Raw genomic sequence first — 23,272 nt, forward strand, 5'->3', positions numbered from 1 at the left:
TTAAAACCACTATCTCTGGATCTGGAGCTCACATCCCACCCCACCTAGAAATTCAATCTCACTTGAAAAAAGAAAAAAAAACTACTGTGGCATCCCACCTCCCTTTAGAAGTCCAAGTCCACTTGGAAACAAAAAAACTAATCTTGAGTCGATAGGTTGCAGTTCTGCAGATGTCAAGGTTGCGTATGTAATAATGCTGGAGTTGTCAATTCGGAGGTTAGGCTGAGGCTTAACCTGCGCATGAAGTTAAGGTGTATGCGTCTACAAGATCAGTGGGGTCATGAGCTGGGACGTGGTCCTCTGAAGGCGACTCATCCGAGTTGGGAGTAGAAATTTCTTCTCCCACTATAGACTAGGCCACTATTGGGCCAAATTATGGCGTACAGTATCTCTTCATCTGGCTGATGTGGACAATTCTGTGTCTGGTCTACAGGTAGTGGAGTTTGTAACCTGTTGATCTTCATGGGTGACTGGAGTTCCCTGCTTGTGACTTGGTATAATCCTTTGAACTTTCATGCAATCTTTTCAGATCCCTGTAGAATGGGCTCTTGTCGTAGCCATACAAAGTCGCTAATGTCAATCGATGCATACCGGTGTGTCCGGTCATATATTGTTTTGCGAGATTTCGCGCTTGTTCCGAATTACTGGCTGATTCAATTATCTGGTCTGCCAGTGTCAGGAGCCGTTCGCTGATGTCAGAGGCTTTATGTGGGTAGATTGTTTCGTGTGGCAGCTCTGGTGAGAAACCAAACAAAAGTTCGAAGAGCGAAAAGCCAGTGCTTTAGTGGCGGGTGGTATTGACAGCGAAAACGAATTCTTCCGGTTTTGTGACCCAAAGTGCATGATTGGCATTGCATAATTTTCGAAGCACTGTCCGAAGTATTCCGTTGGCACGCTCAACAAGTCCGTTTCGAGTGGCAGGGTATGCGACTGAAAAATGCATGTTGACCCCATGCATTCGCATGAAATTATTAAACTGGTTAAATTCAAATGGCTTGGCGTTATCGAAGAGGCAGTATTCAGGGGCTCCAAATCTGCAGAACAATGAATGCAGTTGCTTGAGCACATCTTTGGCGGTAATCGTGGGTAATGCCACTGGTAAAATGTATCTGGTGGTGAAGCCAGTTACATTGAGGATGTACCTTTCTTTCGTTCCTGGCATTGTAATGTGGTCAAGGGCTATGGCACTGAAAGGAATCGGCCAGCAAATGCGAGCTCTCTCACGTTTCTAGAGTCGTGGCTGCTCTACAGTTGTCCGTAGTATACCCATGTGGAAGGTTTCATAAAAAGCTGATGTGTGCAAGTTCGGTGCCACGGGTGCCGTGAGATGAACGACGTCCCTCACAACAGAGCCAATGGCGCTCGTGCTTGTGTATGACGCTCAGAATGACGTAACTGACAGGACAGCCAAAGGAGACCGGTCGTGACACCACTATGGGACAAATTTTTTTTTCTCTAAGTTATATACAGTTCTCTCTATAAAAACAAAACAAACACGCCGGAAGGTTGCATGGTTGCGACAAGATCTTTTTTGTAACCAGTCGAAGTAGGCAAACAAACACGGCGGCAAGTGCTGCATTTTAGTGACAATGTACTAGACTCTAGTTGTCTACACATTTTAATTATGCGGTCAAGATATTTGTCGATTTAGGCATGGCGTGATGTAGCTTATTCATGTTGAGATGGGTGAATGGATGAAGTATGTAAGAGGCATGGGGTTGGCATTACTTAGCTAGAGAAGAGGTGGTATTGTTGTGAGCCTGGAAGAATAGTTGTCGTATTGTTGTGAGCCTGCAAGAATAGTTGAGTTGAGTGCAAAGAGTGATAAAGCCTAAATTTTTTGAAGTTTACGTGCACGTTAAATTGCCCCACGTGGTTGGAAATGCAACGGCCTTTCGCTACATATCCCCTCGTTATTATATACGTGTTTTAAAAACAACAACCCAATCATTTATTAAAAAATTTCTTTTGTTCTTTCTTTCCTTTCGAAGATTTCCGGTGACATTACATTTTATTATAAATGTCCAGAAGCCAAGTTTGCTCATTATAACCTATAATGTGGCATGGAATGTAGGATGCGGGTTATTTCACCGTTAGGACAGCACAAAAGTTGTTGTTGTTGAGGCACTTCGTACCTATCGCGGAATTTCTCATCTCTCTAAAGATGGATTTTGCGCGTAGTTATTTGTATACAAATATTTTCGAAGTATTGAAATTCCAGTGTTAGTGAGAATATTTTTATAGGTTGTCAGCCCGCATTTCAGAGGCATCTACCAAAAATTATTACTTACTGGGACAAAAAAGTGTGTTGAAACTTATCGTAGTTGTAAACTATCTTTCATTCGCAGTAGATAAGAAACAATAGCCACATTAAGCGAAAATGTGACAGGACATGAGGTTAACCCCGGGCCATAAAGTGCTGTGTACTAACAAATTCGAGGAGTAGGTTCAACTCTATGACGACACGACATGCTTCAACTCATCTGCGTTTAGAGGTGCATATACATATGCATTAGCATGCATATGTATGTAATGCATAGCTTCTTTGTAATATTACTGGCACGATATCAAGTTCCACGCTAATGATCTATCTTTTAAACTTTTGCGAACGGTATTGACTTCAAATGTACTTGCACAATACCATCGTAACCATGCGCGAAGATCACATGCTTTGGGGGCGAAAATGCATCGGTGGTCGCCGTTCACTCTTCTTTGGTGGACATATTTAAACGGCTCTTCACTCCTTTATATTTACAGGAAAACTCGAGATTTTAAAAATCTGCGTTGTTAGCATCAATAACGGTGTACCATACTTGAACCACGCGTTTGTATTTCTAAAATTTGTTTGAAGAAAGAGTGCGTGCAACCTTAGCTATGCGAAAAAAAACGCTATTGTATTTAGTATGCACGACAATGAGATTCATTGATTATTTAAAGCTTTATTGCACATTGTGGTAATAAAGTTCTTCACTCCTCTAATTACTTATCTCATCATCTCATAAGGAACTTCAATCCAGACAACAGCAGATGAAACCTGTCTGTTAGCACACTGTTATCTCACTTCATTCACTAACATTGCCAATAAGCTACATCATGCAAGTGTTTCCCATCTAACGGCATCCTATTCATCTAGAGTAGTCACCATATAGTTGTCGTTTCTGACATTGGAATATTTTCGCAACTTAACTTCATTTGCGACGCCAAGTAATGGTGATCTTCACTGTGTATCTTCTCGCCACTTCCTTTCATTAACAAGGCAGACATTATAAGACAACTTAATCACTTAACTTAAACTTTTGTTCCTTAGAGTTCCAAGAAACCACAAAACCAAAAGAAAAACATCGCGCATACAGAACGTTAAAACAAATTAGCGTAACAAGTTTCGCGCTATGATGTCCGGCATAGATTGCACAGGTAAGACTAACAAAAGATTCAACAGCTCGTGCAGCCGGGAAAGATGAGAATTCTTCTGGTCGTAGTGTTTGCGCAATAATGGGCACGTTGTCACCTCACGGCGTGACAATTTGTGCCGACACTTTCCAACAATCTCGAAAGAAAGGGTTCCGATGTAACAATAAGAAAAGTTGAAGGCGAAAACTACACCATTCTTTTTGATTAATGCAAAGGTGTCAGCGCAGCGGTTCTATGTACATGGAGACGCGGCCAAATGGTTTCAGAATCATTAGGATGAAAGTGATAGATCATTGAGAAATGAAACGAGGATGGTTTGGGGCTGGAAGATTGGTGGGGTAAAGGCGCGGGGTATAGAAAAATAACGTCTCCAGGATAGTCGTCAAACCTATAGGATCAACGACGCAACAAAGTTGTCAGACGACTTCCTGGCCACACCGTGATGAATCATCTACAAACAATCCTAGCAACGCCTGTTGGCGCACTTGACTTGTCTTTTTTTTTGCTGCTTCTGTTTGCCACATTTGTTTCCCATTCTGCACTCTCCACTTCATTGTTCCATTTCTTCACAATTGGCTGCAGCTCCTTGCACCTGCGACAAAAGAAATGAGGGATCTTTAAGGAAGCTGATGCACTTTTCTATAAATGTACTTAGGAGCGTGTAGGGATACTTTCATCCCTGCTGAATTAGAAAAGCGATATGAGAGTTCTCGTAAGGGGATGCCAATAGCGTGTTTTGGTTACAAAACAGTGGCTGTGGCCGCCGGGTTCCTTGAGATGCTGAGCGAACAGGGTGACGTGATTCTCGATATGGCGCGTCATCTGCAACAGCAGCACTGCTCAAGTGTGGCCTCTTCGATTAGTTCCGGCAAAGTCCCGTCATGAGATAGTCGCGGAGGCCATCGTTGAAGATAAAAATACACACCTCCTCAGGACCAGACGAAATGAAGCTGGCGTACGTGTCCACGCCCACACTTTCAGCGCGCTCGCGGGGGCGGAGCAAGACAAGCTTGTATTTCGCCTGTTCTAAAGCTCCTGCTGCTGCAACCGCGAAAGTAATTATGAAATAGTCATCAATTGTGTCGGTTCTTTCTAAACACAAAATTTGATTGAATTATAAAATCTCTTCTGCTTCCCTTTAAACTTCGCCTTTATATTTGAACGCGATATCCTGTGCCTAGTGTGTACTTCGACCACTCAGTGCATTCCTTATATTGAACGATGTGACACGACAAGTTTAAATAGTGCATTGCTACACTGTAATTGATAAAGTTGAAATTGCTCTAAACTAGGAGTAATTTGGCACATGGAAGATTTTTGCACTTGCTATGCACCCACTACGTGGCCTTTTGAGGATAGGCTCAGTAGCGTGCATGCCTTTTGTAATAGGTGACCAGCTCTCAAGCACGAAGCCATTATGATAATCACACGTCCAATCACAATCCCTCGATGGATATGTACGCTTGCACTACGCAATGTTACTGCGATTTCGCAATTAGTAGTGTGAAGCTCGTATACAAGATGGCTGTGTTTGTAATGCATTAACTTTATTTTCACTACATTTGCAAGAAGAGAAAATTATTTTGACGGAAATTCCAAGAGGAGGCGTGACTGTGGGGCATAACACCTGCTTGCCATACAAACGGCCCAAGTTCAATCTTCACTCGTACCCGGAAATTTTGATTATTTTTTCTTTTTTCGCATCTCACTCGATCGTTCGGTCACGCATAAGATGAAAATTTTAGCTCACAATCAACGACGCGGGTGGCGGAATTTTCGCAAAACAAGCTCTTTAATCTTATTGCGTTAAAATATAGACATTCAGTCTGATCGGTTCGTTGTCATTAATGAACGTTATCGCGTTAAGATGTGAGCATTCAGTATGATCGGTTTATTGTCATTAGTGAACCGAGTTTTATTCAATTCGAATCAGCGCCACTTGCATATGCTCAAGTCAAGGCATGGCAGAATTATCTTTGCTGTTGCCTCAACAATTTTTTCATTTAAGGACAGCAAACAAAAACAGTCTAAAATCCCAGAATCCCTACTCTTATTTCTATTTAAATAAGCAAAACATATAAAGTTGCTTTTTAAGAAACAAAACGCATCACCACCTATTAGAAGAATCTTCTATATAACGCTGCTTACAAGTGGAGTGCACGAGGGAAGTATGCATAATAACACAAAATTCGTGATACTGCTACGCATTTTGAGAGGCCACGTGTTTGCTATCCTACGCTGAAAGTGACAAATGAATAGGTGAAAATATATTAAAACGGGTGACCCTTTGTGAAATCAGCCTGACGTCAGACAGTCATGCTTCCTTTTGTGAACATCTGTAAAAAAATTGGCAGATCCCACGTACAGTCCCCGATAGGTGTTTCCGCGAAAGCTCCTCAGGATCACATAAAGTTCATTGTCTGTCTGTCTGTCTGTCTGTCTGTCTCTCTGTCTGTCCCACGTACAGTGGGAATCGATTTTATGCGAAGCACGAATAAGAAAGGTTGATATGTCACTTTCAAATCGGCACAACGTTACGAGGTGAAGGTAAATTATGCCGTACAATTACTTCCATGTCATGATTATCATGTTTAGATGTGTAGTTCACCTTCGTCATCTATTCACGGCACTTGATACCGAATTTCGTATATGTGGAGCTTGCGAAACGGCTGTGAGCACGCTATTGGCGTGTTATGTTGTCGTGTTTTTGCATGACATGCGTGTCGGGATTATCATGTTTGCACCGGTCATATAATTCATCATCCATTGACGTCACCAAATTTGATATATGCGGAACTAGCCAAACGACCGCTAAGGCATCACGAAGGGCCCAATTCTATACTCCAATATAGCGTTGACGCACGCGCACGCTGGGCTCAGCGACACTACGTTAGCAAAATGCGAACACTCTACAGTCTGACGCCAGGCGCGACCGGCGCGACCAGCGTCCGTCGGCGCGACCCGATGGCAACTGGTGCGAAATTCGCGCCGATGCGTACCAAAAAAACACTGCGTCTCCCTTTTTTTGTGACGGACGTACACTGGACGCACTGAACGCACATGCGTCAAAGCAACGCAGCGCGGCACGCACTTGCGAGTATATGGCAGGACTGGTGCTTGTCGTGGCAACGCCGGCGTGACGGCACGAAATGAAAGCCGGCGAGCACGCGCAATGCATCACGTCGAAATGTATTGGCGCCTTGACTGTGGCACGTAGTCACGTTTTCACATGACACGCATCTCAGGATTATCATGCTTGCACCAGTCACATACCTTCGTTATCCATTCACGTGCTGTAATACCAAATTTGGTATATGTGACTCCAGCGAAATGGCCACGAGAGCATCATGAGTGTGGCATGTAGTCATGTCGTTACATGACACGCATGTCATGATTTTCATGTTAGGGTCTCTCTCTTGTGTTCGCCATGCACTCATACCATACCGTACAAGTTTTGCAGCATGCTATGTGAACGAAAACACCGCAAGAGCTGCAGGACCATGAATTGTAAATCATGACATTCATGACATACATATTATCATTTTCATGTCACGACTGTTCAAATATGTTCTCCATACAGTCATGTTATGCCATACCAAGTTGTGTATCGATACCATTATCGAAACGGCAGGAGAGCTAAAAGTCCTAGGTGGCTAGATAGATAGATAGGTACGCGTAAAGTCACTGTAGTTCACTAAGCAATGCTTCGCAATTAAAATTTGTTTGTGCCCTTTTAGTTTGCTAAGGGTTTCTATGTTAGACTTGCGAATTAAAAGTACGGAAATATGCTTTATATCTGCATACTAAGAAAATAGTAAAACGTGGCATGAAGATGCTTATTGCATATCCGAGTTCATTGAGAACGAGTAAAATTGGCCGCATTATGGGATAAAAAATTAGAGCCACTGTCTTCACACTACAATTGTTTCGAGCCAAAATTCAATGGTCAGCAACTAAGAGTAAATACCTGTAAAGCACACATGATTGTAAAACGTGATACCATTGCGTTATACATTTTTTTATATCGTACACGTGTCTTAGACATCCTGTAGTATATTGTATGTTGTCCTATGTGATGTTTATTTTTATTTTTTAAAGCGTTGAAGTTTTAAATAGTACTTAGTAAGCTCACTGAACTTGTTCAGCTAATAAACCCTGCTCTATAATGCAAGAAACAGTGGAAGTGGTAAGGTATAAAACAACCTGACACAATAAATATCGTGGTTGAAGACTTACACGGGGCTTTGAGCCGCTTTACGTTGGCACGTCCTCCTTACTCGCCATCGGTTGTTGAGCTTGAGGTCACGGGACTGATGAGTATAGACGAAGTCGCTAAAATGGTCGCTTTCACATTCATCATAGTCAATAAATGTCCATTCATGTACACAGCTTCCTCATCGCATACCGCAATTAGCACATCCATGTCTTGGAGCTTCTGAGATGAACAAGGCAAATCAATTTGTTCGTGGTGGCCAAAAAACAACGATGCACATGAACACACACACGCACCTGAAGCTTTACCTGTGCGCGACCAAACAACTGCAATATGCCGCATGTCATTTCATTACACCCGGACTTCATGGGTGCTCCTTCCATCGCTTCCAGATAACAGCTCCTTGTCATAACACTAGTTCTAGTTCCTCACATTTGCTCTCCACATAACAACGAGACTATAGAATAGATCTTACTCAATAGCCTCCATGTTGCTATTCCAATAAATGCTCAGTCATTTTTACAAGCAAGAATGCTTTCATTCACCATTAAACTTTGCGTATTTCTTTCCCTGTTTGCTATCACAGTATTAAGAGACAAGGTAAGGATTGAAAAATTGGGTCTAAATAAAATTGTTTAAGTAGACATTGTTTGTCTGAAATAAATCTACCAGTGTAACTACTGCGAGCTCTTTCTGTTAGCCGTCTTCGTGAAGACTGTCGGCTTTCTTACTCCAATAATCTCGCAGTTGATTGTGGATTAGGCCGCCTGCAATTAGACCCTAGATGAGGTGGAACGTGTCACTGTTGGCTTCAGCACCAAGCTGACGCAGTCATGAGCGGCAACGGCTTGGTCGCGGGGTAAAGAACACCGGCTGTAGATGCTCATAGGCCCGTGCTCTTTTTCACAATCCACACTTGGTTGTCCTCTTTAGGATAGATGGAGGCTATCTGAAGTTGCGTGGCCTCCTCAGGAGTGGCAACTGTGGTTGAAGGGCAGGCATCTTCGTCTGTCGCATCCTTCTTCGACTCCAGGCTTTTGAAGAAAACATACGAAGATATAAAATATTCACTTCTTGATTGCGTACGAATGAGTAATGTTTCAAGCACTAAAATACAACTGGCTTGACCACAGCGCCAAATAAACGCAAACCAAGCACTCACTCTTGTTGAAGAAGCGTCGCCCTCTCAGTTTAACGGCTCCCAGCACGATGAGAGGCAGAATGCACAGAAGTGCCACAGCGGCAATCACCGTCACTAGGAGTGCACTCGAGTAAATCTTGGCTGCACTTCCTGTGTTCCCAAAGAATATAATGTCAGCATTATTTTTGGTAATATGCGAACGTGTATACAATAGTTTTGGTTGTTTTCGCTCATTGCAACTGCAGGATCGACCTATACCCGAGTGCGGAAAAACTTGTTATTGCTTCCATTCACCCATTCCGAGCACGAATATGAAATTCGCTTGCCAAAGTTTGTGTATTATTCTTTATGACGCTGGTTTTGTGCTTGAATTGGTGATATTAATAGCGCGGAACCGGTAAAGTTTCATGGGACACGAAATAAACCAAAATAAGAGCCAAGGAACCGCACGGATGCATGAAACGTTCTAAGGTAAGTATTGGTGACGGTGAGCAGGCGAGCAACCCTTCGATTTCTAGTCTATACCAGAACAGGCCAAATAACCTAATTAAACATAAAGTGATGACGCGTCACACTTCGCTCACAATATGACAAATAAATGATCAGTTATGCTGCTCAATACAATTGTCGCTTTATCACAACGTGAGCTTAAGTTCATTATTTCAGAACCCCAGTTTCATTGTGCGTAAGGTAAGCCATAAAAAGTCGCACATTCAAAACTACTTATTCATACCGCCCGAATATTTCTGTATAACAAAGTGCACAACACTAAGAAAAGAATTCAACATTTCACCCTACACATGAATATGGTGACATAATTTATTCGTTCTTACCCTATCCCAAACCAAATACTATCAAGAAAGCAAATATTTTTTCTACAGATTTCACTTATCGTTTGCTCATCTCATACTATTAATTTAGCTTTTTTCAGCCGACGCACAAAAGTAGATTTTACAGTTGTCCTGATAATTGTAGCTTCGCCTGTCTCAATATACCAGTATGATGTGTGCTCTGAGTTGCTGGGTAAGATATTATGTAGTTTCTATTCCCGTTGGAGGACCCATATTATAAACGGATCAATATATATGTCACTAGACTTACGTTGAAAGTGTGGTTAAACTAGATATATTTAGGTTATTATACAAAAAATAAGAACTTATCTTTTTCAAGCCATATTCCTTGTGAAGATTATGCATCTGCTGCATAATCTTCCTAAACATACACACAAAAAATGATGTAGTGGCTAAACAATATAAAATTTGAAGAAAAAAAACAGACGTGTTTCGCTCCTTCTCTAAGTACACACCGGACTTTGTCAGCTTTCCCACGAGAGGCATGATTGGAGGCAGGATTGTGAGCTCCGGACTTCGGCCGCGCTCGTGGACGGTGGAGACCACAAGAAAGTATTCCACACCAGGAAGCAGATCGTGGACCTGAGAACAGTGACGTAAGCAGTGCGAATATACATGTATTACACGACACTGCTACAATATCAAGCACAACGTGTTTTTCGACTCATCATTATTGCCAAGACACATTTGCTAAAACTTACTGGGAAGCATTATGTGTTACTGGCACACAAGTACCGGTAAATCGTTATGTTACATAAAACATAGCACTTATCGACGCAATCTGTAGAAAAACATAGAATTTGTTTCATTATGTTTTCTAAGGCTCTTTATTACTTCTGATGCAATTAGCATAAGTGAAAGTATTCTTTCAAAGTTGCGCTTTTAATTTCGGCCTGAGTAATACTGTTTCCACCTAATGAAGTTAGTTTTTTTCGGCTGTGTCTAGCTATATAGAGGCTCTCAAAAAATCTATTCTTGGCAAAAAATAGTTCTCGTTGAATTGAAGTTTGACACATAGTTTAGGCAGAAAACAGAAAGGGAGATTATATGTTACCCTATGGAAATGTTCCTTCAGTACTTCAAAGCACGCCTAGAAGAGTGAGCAAAATCTTAAGCATGAAATCTGCGAGCATTGTACACGCTTACGCCTCTATGCGACAAAATAGCGAACCCCAGTTTTTTCTTCGGGGTACTAAATCTGCTTATACGCGAATTCAATTTTCCCCGGTGCATGGGTGTTTATAAGCAGTCACCCTTTTACCACTGCGCGTTGGAACGCGTGGATCATGCTCAACGCAGCTTAAACACCTTTCTCGATTTTCTAAGCAAGACAGCTTTACATGCCCGTCTTTAGACCACGTGCTAAAGTTTACCTAATGTAGATACTTTTGTGTGTGTCCTACCCCGAACTGGACAGTGTGAGCAGTGACTCTTTGTGCTATATATCACAATAACCCCTCATCATGTGCTCCTCTTTCTCTTTCTTTTCCCTTTACCCTTTTAAAGAGTATCAGGCTAAAAACCCGCTTTCCAGGCCGAGGTTTTCTTCTCATTAAACACGTTCATATTCTTCAGAATTCTTACAATTTTGTCCATACAAACTACGTATCGAACATCTGGTCAAGAATAAAAACCTGTCAGATAATAATACGTTCATTTATGTATTACGTAATGTTGTTTTTTTTATTTACCTATCTATCTATTTATTAGAACAAAAGGATGGTCGGCAATAACACGGAATAGTAAGTTTCCATTATTTATCAGTTCAATAACATTTCATGCGGCGAATTGAAAGTTCGGACCGCTACCAGTCCAGTTGGATTTTTGAGGTAACACGGTTATTCGACCATAGATACGTTAAAGAAAGCGCGTGGAGTGTTCAACCATTCAGATACTATTGTAGGCATAGACGGTAGCCAGTCCTTCTTACTCCACCAATGAACAATGCGTTTTACCTGAGAGTGATATGCTGTCACAATGAAGCTGCAACTATTTTAATTTCATTTTTTATAAAACATTAGTTGTATGGGGCTCCTCGGCGCTCAAAGGTGGTGTAAGAAAGTGCGAGTTGTCTTCACGGTAATCTAACGCAACTCATTTGCTCAGATATAAACGCGGGGAGACATTCAGGAAAGCAGAAAAAAAAGGCGTCCGCATTCGTGATTGTCTCTAGAATTGCTGTTGCACGTGTTCGCGGTTGCGGTTACGATGTTGCAGTGAAGATGTCCTAAACAAACGCTTTGCATTAGCTCTGCCTGGTGAGGACTCCATTCCACGGTATACTCTCACCCAGAAATCTGGCTTGTCAGCGGTGAAGTTTGCCGACACGGTGGCTGTAAGTGCGTCGTGCACGCGCCGGAAGGTGGCCGTCTGATCCCGCCTGGCACTCGAGGTGCAGTGATCCCTCAGTTTGGTTGGTGATGGAACAGTTCTCCGCAGGGCCCGGGGGTCTTACTTTCAAATGAACCGCCGACACATAAAGCAAAGAAATACCGAAAAAAACGTGAGAAGGTTGGAAAGCACAGAAGTGAGGAACGACGAGTTAGATCACATTTCGTGAATAAGAAAATACAAACCTACATCAATGCATTTCATTTGCATTACCTTTAGGTAAATTAGAAGTCATTAGTGGCTCGTTCACACTCCTCTGAAAAGAAAACTGATTTGGGATGACCGAAAGCTAGTTTATTTTCTTGAAAAAATTATTTTTGCTGGCGTAGTTTTTAATGCTCCAGATGGTAAGCACACATTCCACTGCATTTTACAAGCAGCAATAAAATAATGGTGAATCAATGTCATACCTCTTCATTCCACTACTGTTATTTCTATAAAGAACAGATAACATCGTCACCGTGATAGCGCATAGTGTTGGCAGTTTCAAATATTTACCATCGGTTCAGTCACGCTGTCCCATCAAACACTTTCTAAAGGGGCCCTGGAACACTTTTTCAACTAACCATGTAATAAATTCACCGAAAAAGATTAATGCCTAACAAATTCAACGCTTCAACAATTTTAAGAATCCGTGCAATGCGAGTGGAGTTACATAAGTTTGTCGCATGCTGCAATTACATACTCTCTTCTCTCGTCCTGACGAAAGCAATGGAAGCTAAGCAGGGAGAGATTTCAGGGCTACACAAAAACGTCACGTGCGCTTCGCGACCTTGAGCACTTTTTTTTTCTTCGAGTGCGTGGCTTTTCTTAGTGTGATCGCTCGTACACGCGTGGACAAGTACCGGCCTTTCGCGGCGGTCTCTGTTACGAGCAAGCGCGCCGTGTTCAAATCAGCCAATTGCTGTTAGATGGGTCGTGGACGAGTGATTTTCGGGCATATAACATGATTTCCCTAGAGAAGAGAAAGCAATTTTTAGCTGATTTTGGTAATCTATTGTGAGTTCCAGGCCGTGTGCTGTGCCCTAATATTCGGCTCGCGTCTTGTCTAGAGCATCTACTACCGATCGGCAGCGTTTTCTGACAATGCTAAAAAAGTGTTGCAGGGCCCCTTTAAAAAGTACTGTGCTGTACTGTGATGCACGGTAAAAAGCGTTCAACATGATTCGTCAGTGAATATATATTTAAATCGATAATCAAAAGTGCATCTTATTGAGCTGATTGATATACAAAGGGAATCAGAAAGGTAAAGGGACGCGTGATACACGAGACATTGGCACGGGGTAGCACCCTGTCTGCAGTTATGTCATCGCCGCGTATCTGGAGCTCTTTATTTCTGTTGAACAACGAAAGGCAATATTAATATAAGTATTTGTGCTATGTGAGTTTACAATGGCGTCAGCTTACTTCCGGACGTGATTGCAAGATTGGGGGGAGTTGTCTATTTGACAACAAAACACGTTCTAATATAGAGCAGTTTGGCTATCATCATGGATGATGGACGGCCGGATCATTCACTTGACTTTGTGCCTTCTTAAGTAGAAAACTTCCATGATTTCTCACGATAGCTGATCCCTCCCTATCGGAAAAATTGCCATGGTGGATACTGGAAAACATGATGGGCGTAGTGGAAATAATAGTGGGCATGGTGGAAATAATAGTGGGCATGGTGGAAATTATGATGGCTATGGTGGGAGGTAGTGGAAAGTATGGTGGTTAAGCCGGGACATACTGGGTGGTATGGTGTACAGATGATGGGTAAAGTGGAAATGATGGTGGAAAGTAGAGGCTAGATAGTGGGCAATAATGGGACACTCTGCCCACCATTGCGATGATGCTGGGAAGCCCTAAGCATATGGTGGGTGGTGCTTATTATGGTGGGCTAGATGGTGTACCAAGCTGAGAAACTCTTCCCACCATTGCGATAATGCTGGGAAGCACTAAGCAGATGATGGGTGCTGCTTTTTATGGTGGGCCACATGGTGTACCAAGCTGAGAATCTCTGCCCACCTTCGCGATAATGCTAAGAAGCAGTAAGCAGATGATGGGTGGGCTTAAAATGGCGGGCAATAGTTTTATTGACAGTATTTATTTACAGTACCTCAAAGGCCCCAATTAAGGGGTTTTACATGAGGGGTGTACCAAGCTAGGATTTAGTACACTACATGTTCTACTACCATGATTTCCACCAAAGGTTAGGCTTACTGACCGAGCCCGGGTTTCAGAATACACGATTACGACGATTAAGTATGACAATACAGCGCAGCCATATGGCATCAATTAATTTAAATGAAGCATTTTTCATTGTGTATGGTGTCCGCTCAAGAAGCAACAAACATCGATGCGACGCGATTAAAGCACTCCCAGAGAACGTAATTAAGTGTCTTCTCACCGACAGCCGCCGGTCGCACTCGCCGGCACTTCTCTAGCTTTTGTACGAGAACTCAGACGTGGCAATTCGTGTGCTTGGTGAACCAATATGATAGCGTAATGTTTCCGGCACACTGCATTCGTTTTGGCCAAGCCGTTATGTAGTTGTTGCTTTAGCGAAAGAGCTACAGCATTGCGCTGGCGCGACCGCCCTCTACATTGCGCGAAAAGCATTCCAATACTCAATCAAATAAATTAGGCGGGCGTATCTATGGAATGAGCCTAGAAGCGTCATAAAGCGTGAGCAGATGTCGCCCTTTAGAACGAGCACGAAACGGATATTAAACTTGGCAGACCCCACTGGTAAACTGTTGCTGCTCCCCAGTCCACTTGTTTTTTTTTTCTTGAAGTTGTGAATTGTAAAAAAACAAATGGCACTAGTGCCATTAACATAGTGGCAATCGTTGCAGGCCGCAGTTGCTTGTGTTTAATAAATGTGCATATTTTGTAGCAGGTGTAGATCTTGTCTATGATGTGTACACGACAAACATAACTTAAGTTGAACCTTAAATTTGTATGCCAACTAAGTATTTAACACACACTCAACGTCATGTTGGTGTGGCGCAGTGGTTAGCATCTTCGCCTTGGAATCCGCTGGTTGCATGTTTGATCCTCAGTGGCGCCTTGTTTTTTTATGGGACGGGTGTTTTTTATGTCGTTTTTATAGAATTGTTTTTATTTTTTGTGGCAGCTCGTTACGGTGATTCTGACGTCATTTCGCGCTCAAGTGTTGCCGGCGCTTCAGCACCCACCATACCCACCATGCGCCATGGTGGGCGTTTCCCACCATTCACCCACTACATTAATCCACTATAATGGTGGGTGGTGGTTTCCACCATGCCCACCATTCGTTTTTTTCCAATAGGGCTGTGTTTATATATAACAATGGTTCGCTCAAACACGGTATCACACGTGCCGTACCCGAAGCTTTTCATACAAATAGAAACTTTATACATCAAAAGAATGAAGATAAGTGCAACAGCCAGCGGTCTGCGTCCTTCTTTCCCAACGAAATAGCTGATTTGCACTATGGAAGCAGAAGAACTGACTCGTTGGAACCATTTTTAATTAATTACCTTTGCAATTTTTGCATCCATTCATGTCATGGTTAACTCTGTGCGGACACGCAAGTTCTGGCCTACCCAAATAAACCCAATTCTTGAAGATAAAATTGTGGTAATAGTCTGTGCTCTGTGCTGTTACGTGTGCCTTAGTATTTTTCCCTCATACTTCCAGCGCTGTTAATAGTGAATTAACCGCTAAAGGCCTAGAGGAAAAGAAGTAGCCCTACGTTTTTGTTATTGTGTACCTGGTCTCTATACTGCACTCCCAACCATTATTGAAGCCAAGGTCTAACTAACCGAGGTCAAACTCGCTTGAATCACTTTACTCTGATACCTATTACGCCTGAAAAATTTCTACGTATGCTGCTTCACCCTCTATTTTCTTTTACGCAGATTTATTTGTATTAGGTTCACTTTGAATTCCTCTTAAACTGAAATGAGTTTGTAATGCGAATCCTTGGGCACAGCTACACAAATATTCGATCGTAGTTATCTTTCAGACGTGGCAAAAGGACTTCGTAATGCGTGCTATACTGAAAATAGTTACGTCAGCCGTTCATTATTCTACGCAACTCTGCCTACACGATTTCGTTGTCCAGTGACAAACAAAAGCTTAGCCATTCAATGCGTTAGAGTAGTAAATAAATTGCCTGAGTGATCATAGACCAGCAGTGCTAAAAGCACATTTTTACGCGATTCGCTTCTGGCGCGCCTTTTTCACATCAAGTTCTTGCCACAAATAACATGGGTAAATTAGCCTAGGCATTTAGGTTCACCATAATTCTGATTCTATTCTCCTTGATGACGCTTGGTGACGCCGTGACATGACGGATTTGTCGACAGATGAATTATATAGGTTCTTTCCTGAAGCTTTCGTCTTGATAACAATGTCGTTTATAGCAGCACACTCACTAAATTATTCTTTTACTTCTCGGTCATCTTGTCTGCACTCCAAATACTTCGCTTATAGTCTCAACGTCTGTACCAGCAGTAGATGTCTCATACAGAGAACATCCACGCTATTCATGTCGTATGTTCTCTGTCCTCATTGGCCCCGCTAAAACAACTCAACGCGAAATCTGACTGCATGGATACAACTTTACTGACCTGCCTGAACGACGTGAAACAGACATGGTTGCCGTTGCTTCCCGATGCGATTAGAGGCTATGCAGAGAAGGGTCCCGTACTCAGTGTGGCTGTGGGGGATGTACCGGGTGACACTGCTCGTGCCCTGCGCCGTGAAGCTTTTTAGGGGCCGTTGCTGAAGTGTGCTGTTGAAACGCCACTCGAAGGTGACATTGCTAGGATCCGCTTCCACTTCGCAATGCACCTCGACCTCCTGATGCCGTGACGCAGCGTACACAACGTGTTGGTTTGCCTTGCACAGTGGCGCGTCTGTACGGAGAACAAAAAAACAACATGCGAAACATCAATTGTTCTTTTATATTTTCAGATGACTGAAATTTTAATCCTAAGATCACACAGGGAGCTACAACAGGCTTTCCTTTGCCAGTTTCAAAACCTGGCTTCAGGGAGACACTGATACACGAAGACGAGCATACAATTTACTTCAAGACTTATGAATGTGACCTGCATGGCCTTAGCCGAACTCGCGAAGTTGAAAACACCTTTTCTTTGAATGTGTCTGCAGCCGAGCTGAATTCCACCGAGGAAACCATGGAATACATTACAAGCAACCTATATATGCCACCACAGAGACTGTTAAATTTGTGGATGAGGTACAATTCACGAGCCTCCCGGTCATACTGTGTTTTGAAATTGGACTGACCAACCAACACAAAAATGTGTCAAGGGATTGGCCAAAATTATTAACATGTTTGTTAATTGCCGCAACCACCTGCGACGCCCCCGAAGACAGCGGCCGACTTCAATAAACGAACCGAACTCCATCACCCCAGGCACATGGGAAAGCAGGCACATAATGACTTTTCGCGCTTCTAGAAGATACCATGCTGAACGAAGAGATACGCACTCTGGGTTGACATCCGGTGTACGTGACCACTTCCCCTTTCATACCCTAGCGAAAGGATATTGTCTTTTAGCGGCGTAATCGTTGTGTCTTTAACATATGATGCTTGTTCACTTTTGTGTAGTGCCTTTCTTTTTCAATCGCATGTATAGCCCCATCTCCTTTTTCGTTTATATTACTTACTTATTGATTGCTTGTTTGCTTGTACTGGCAACGCCTCTTGTTACACTTCAACAAATATCGACTCTGTACGCATTTATCTCTCTCTTGCCCTGAACTGTTTTGATGTTGTACTCGAGTTGCTTTCGCCCCGTTCTAACAAACCACAACGTTAAGTGTAGTTGTGCATGTAGCACTGCAATCTGTACTTAATCTCCAACTCAATGTACTCATCGCATCTTTGTCAAAGACTGGCCAAAAGCACAGAATTAATATTTTTTACGTTTTTCACTGTGATTCCAGGAGCAGGCAAAACGAGATGTGCCTTCACGTGCAACTGCCAATCACCGTCTCCATCTTTTATGCTCAAGGCCGCGCTGTTCGGTTTCATTCGTCATACACAGAAGGGTGTTACAACTCTGTTTAGTGTTACATCACAAGATATACCGACATTATAGGGTTATCATAATAATATAATTTGTGGCATCCTGATGCCACCACCTGATTACGTTCTGACGTTAGAATAGTTTTTTCATCACTTACTTCAATGTCGCAGAACGGTTGCAGCGTACAGTCTAATTTACATTGAGTTTGATTAGGCAACGACTGCTTTCTTTTAGATGACATTCCAGTATTCATGCTGTGTAGTTAAAGAGTTCATGTCACAGAAATTCCCGTGTTGGTGGCTTTCGCAGCGCCCTTGGTTGTGAGTGAAAAAAAGAGCGTTGGCTGTGGCTGAAGATTAGAGGTAGATGCAAATACATATAAGAGCCGGAAAGCGTTTGCACTTCGGCTTTGCTTGCGACTCAGTTTAGGTCTCCACCGAGAAGCGAAGATAGGCTAGCAAACGGGAAGGCTTGAAGAGGAGTGTGTGCGTGTGTGTGTGTGTGTGTGTGCGTGTGTGTGTGTGTGTGTGTGTGTGTGTGTGTAAGTGTGTGTGTGTGTGTGTGTGTGTGTGTGTGTGTTTATACGTGTGCATGGGTGTGCACAGATACGCTTCATATTCATCTCCCAAAAAGCAATACTTTCGGGTCTGCCGATTGGCCGTTACATTCACAGGTCATGTCGAAATATAAAGAATACAGGACAGTAAAAATGATTCTTGAGTCGTTTCCCAAATTTTAAAGCCTCTATCTGCTGGATATAATTGAACAGTCTGGCCAGTTGTTGATGCTTTAAAGTTAACACGTAGTCATGAATTTTTCTAGAAAACTATGACATAAACATTGCGTTTATAAACTGATTCATGTTAACGAGAAACTTACGTTGCACACGAAGTTGTAGTGTCTCGCCCTGAGTCCTTCCTTCTGAGTTCTCAGCACTGGAAGAGTACAGGCCCGAGTGGTATGTCTGCACCCGCTGAATCACCAGAAAGTTCTTTGAGACGATAACATTTTCAGATGCCTGTAACTCGTCAACGTCGAACTGCCAGGCAACTTCTTCAACTGGAGGATTGGCGTCAGCGCGGCATTCCAGGTACACGTCGTTATTTTCCTGAATGTTCTCAAGACTTAGCTTGGTGCCTAACTGCAATGAAATCCTGGGCTTGTCTGCAAAGGAAAACATTGTGCGGAAAATTCAACGTGCAAAATATTTCCTCGATGATGCGGGTGATTTAGGTGTGTGGCTATGCGCCGCAAGGCAATTAATGCAGAAAATCACGAGTTTTTTTCGGCTTACCATTATTAACGTGAGTGAAATTATCAAAGAAACAACCCCTCTTTCCCAATAGCAAAGCTTTGATATGTTCAAGTTCCTTTGGTTCACATAGCAAAAGTTCAATAATCGCCTGTTTAGGGATAGAATCATTCATTGCAGAGCCACATTTATTAATATCAAGGGCATTCAACTGAACCCCACTCCCGATGTTTTGCGTCCGTGATTGTTCCTTCCGATTGCTAGATAGGCTGCAGACCTTAATGTTATGCGGCATCGGCGACTTGCGAAATCTAAAGTACGTCAAATTCTTTGTTAACACTTTCACGCATATGCTCAAAATAGTTTTCTTGAATAAATCAACTGTAGCTTTGTGCAACGATATTCGACGCAACAAATATACATAGTCCAACACAACGTATATGCTTGTAACAATAGAGCGTATAACATATTCATTCCGTCCCACAAATTTTTCTTTCTGCCAAAACCTAGAACAAATATCATTATTATTACCAACTTTTTTCTTATGAATAGGCTTCAAAGAGCAATAAGTGAAAAAAATTGAAAGGCACTGCTGATGGTATCTTCACAAAGGGGTAGCCTAGAACATTACATGTATAAGTGCGTGCGCGTATGTATGCGAGAGTGCATCATGCGTATGTGCTCACATGAATAGGGAGTGTCCACTTACACTGCACGTCCATGGTCCACGTGTCCTCTTCAACACTGTCCACCATTGCTGGGTTTTTGGCTCGACAAGCGAGACTGGAGCCGTGGTCATCACTTGAAGGTGTGAACGAGACCACGCGGGTGGTCATGTTGCCGTCCGTTGACACGTACACAAAATTGTGGTTCAGTTGACGCAGGCCTTTCCACCAAGTCACTACAGGCGGTGGCCGCAAACCCCACACTTCGCATACGATTTCAGCAGGCAGGCCCGCCGAGACGGGAATGTCGCCCCGCCTGATCTTCACCGACGTTGGACGCACTGCGTACGTTGTGAGGAGTTGCAGCGAGGTTTACAAACTCCTGTCAGTAAATCCACGAACACTTCACAGCAACTCGAAAACACATACTTGGCCCCGCCATTGTAGTTTAGCAGCTAAGGTACTCGGCTGTTGATCCGCAAATTGCGGAATCGAACCCCGGCTGCGGTTGCTACAATTCCGATGGAGGCAGAAATGCTGTAGGATAGTGTGCTCAGATTTGGGTGCAGGTTAAAGAACCCCAGGTGGTCTAAATTTCCCGAGCAATTCACTACAGCATCTCTCATAATTATACGGTGGTTTGGGGACGTTAAACCCCACACATAAATCAATCAATCAATCAATCGAAAGCACGTACTTGAGCACACACACTCGAACGCGCATGCACGCACGCAACTTTGGAGATATACGCACCGTTGATCAGAACAACCAGCATTGAATAAATGTGGTGTGCGAAGAGTGAAAGCTACTTTTGCGCCAAAACTAGTATAATGCTTTTGATTACTTTGTGCAGTCTATAATGCTATCGGCTAAGCAACAATAGTTTGTGGGAGTATGCGCTATTCCATATATAATATTTATAATGACCCTTGGAGTATTCAGCTCATGACATGAAAGTAAACACATGTCGTAAACATATAGTAACTGTGCTGTACACTAAACGAAAACATTTTGACTTTTCGTGATTGCCTTGCTCATTACTTTGATTGCGCCTACGAATAACTTGTACGTAGAGGTCGTGTGCGCGGTCGCACTTTCGCGATTGTGTTTGAACCAGTAAGCAGTTTTGCAAATTGAACATTAACTGCACTGAATGTCACGAGGCAAGGGCGTTAAGTGAATGTCAGGAAGTGTGCTTGTAGCAGTTACCCAAAGAGTCTTTACAAAGATTTATGAAAGATCACTCTTCAGCATTCTCTGTGACTGTGCTGCGTGTTGCGCGCAAACATGGTGCTTTTTGTGTTTGTATGTGTGATATTGACGACATACACGGGACGACGCTTTCGGTATGAAACAGAAATGCAACAAAACGTGTTCTGTACGCCATAGTTTTTTTACAACTAAAATTACTGCACTACATCAATTGCCTTCTGTATAGAAACTATTTTCTAACATCTCTATACATGAAATGTTTCGCTTTTACTTCTTACAAGCGCGTTATACAAGCAGAATTTTAGCGTTCAATTGCAGAGATATGCCGCACGTTTCAAGCCCTTTGTGTTTTCGTCGCAACGAGGACGCTCAAATCTACAAATTGTTGGGCCACAAATCGGCAAGGCATAACCGCCATTTTGTTGGATTCTCTCTATTCTACTTTTCTTTGCATCCATGCCCTCACTTTCGTTGTTTTCATGAACGTGTTATGGTGCACAAAAATGCATGTAAATCTGGCATTAGGGCAGTTCTAGCAATAGTAGTAGTGGTAAAATGGGAATGGAAGTGAAAGAAGTGTGAATACACAGTGGTGTTACAGATTGGAAAAACAGAGCTCGGCCCGAACACGCGGAGGCACTCACTGAGGGCACAGGTTCGCCAAATGCTGATGTTATTCAATGTTGTCTTTAGCATATTGTGTAGCCAAGCAATCTTCCTCGCCTAAACGAGCAAAATTTAGCTGAGTTTAAAGGAAGTGGTGAACTTTCTCTTACACGCGGCGTCATATAATATGGCTAACATGATTACTGGACCGATAGGCTTCGTTCTCTGACCATGTTCAAAAAAGCCCTCTGTTACTGTCTTATACTGCAAACTGTTGGCTGCTATTAAAGCAAAATCTGCAGAATTCAACGAACGTCAAATACTCATTCTGATATGATTGATATGTGGGGTTTTAACGTCCGAAAACCACCATATGATTATGAGACACGCCGTAGGGGAGGGCTCCGGAAATTTAGACCACCTGGGGTTCTTTAACATGCACCCAAATCTGAGCACACGGACCTACGACATTTCCGCCTGTCAAATACTCATCCTGTATACATATGTACATGCATACATAAATCACAGAAACGCACACGTATACATAAAATCAACCTGAATTCATTTTAGCCTAAATTTGTATTTAGACTTTGTAGCGCTAAATATGATGCCCATCTTGATAGATTGTGAACCAGATGATAATTGGCAGATCATGCATTGTATTCGGCATTCCAAGTGATCCATAATGCGGAGGGTATCGTGTCTATCTCGCATATAAAAAGCGTAACAAATTTATTTTAAACCTTCTCATATTTTTGCCAGTCCTTTCGTGTGCTGCTTTTCGTGTACTGAAATAATAGCTCACTCTAACAAAAGAACCATGCGACAAAATGAACAAAATATACGGCGTGATAGTTCAATTCATTCATTTCCAAGTATTGAGACAACACTACACGTATATAGCGTGTGTCAGCGACGAGTCTGGCCTTATTAAATGCACACGTGTGATGCTTTAGCAACATATATTTAACGAACGCAGTGCAGTTTGTGTTTTTCATAACTTTTAACTTGTCAATATCACGGAGGCAAGAAGTAGGTTTATGTTGGCAGGATTCGGAAAAACTGATGAATTTGGCAACAGACTTACTAAAAAGCGCCCAGAACTGTATAAACAATAAAACAACACTTTGTGAATTCGAAAGTCTCTTCGGCGAATTCAGGTGGTCATTGAGATGGGGTCGGTGCAAGGAAGTTTAAAACATATTTGGGTCCGTCGGAATGGAACGTGATGCGCGTGTCTCTCTTCTTTCATGCGTAGGCACAAACACAGCGATGGTACGCTAGCAGAGCATGCGAGGCGTGTCTGACACGACCAGCGTCCGTTGGCGTGACCAGGAGCCCACCTTTCATTGTTCCAGGCCATGGATGAATGGATGAACAAACGTGAGAATGAGACATTAAAGGCGTTCTCTTTTAAGCCAAAACACGGAGACGCAACGGCCGAGTCAGCAAGCACACCGGAAAAACACGCTGCGTGTAAATGCTTCGGTGACACTGCTCA

General features: G+C 42.7%; 1 pseudogene; it reads right to left on the bottom strand.

Annotated features, from left to right (window-relative positions):
* Positions 1 to 2,845: 2,845 nt before the first annotated feature.
* On the bottom strand, positions 2,846 to 19,498 carry LOC142799793 (contactin-3-like; annotated as a pseudogene).
* Positions 19,499 to 23,272: the final 3,774 nt, after the last annotated feature.

This window comes from Rhipicephalus microplus, chromosome 1 (genome assembly GCF_043290135.1).
Source record: "Rhipicephalus microplus isolate Deutch F79 chromosome 1, USDA_Rmic, whole genome shotgun sequence".
NCBI classification, from domain to species: Eukaryota; Metazoa; Arthropoda; class Arachnida; order Ixodida; family Ixodidae; genus Rhipicephalus; species Rhipicephalus microplus.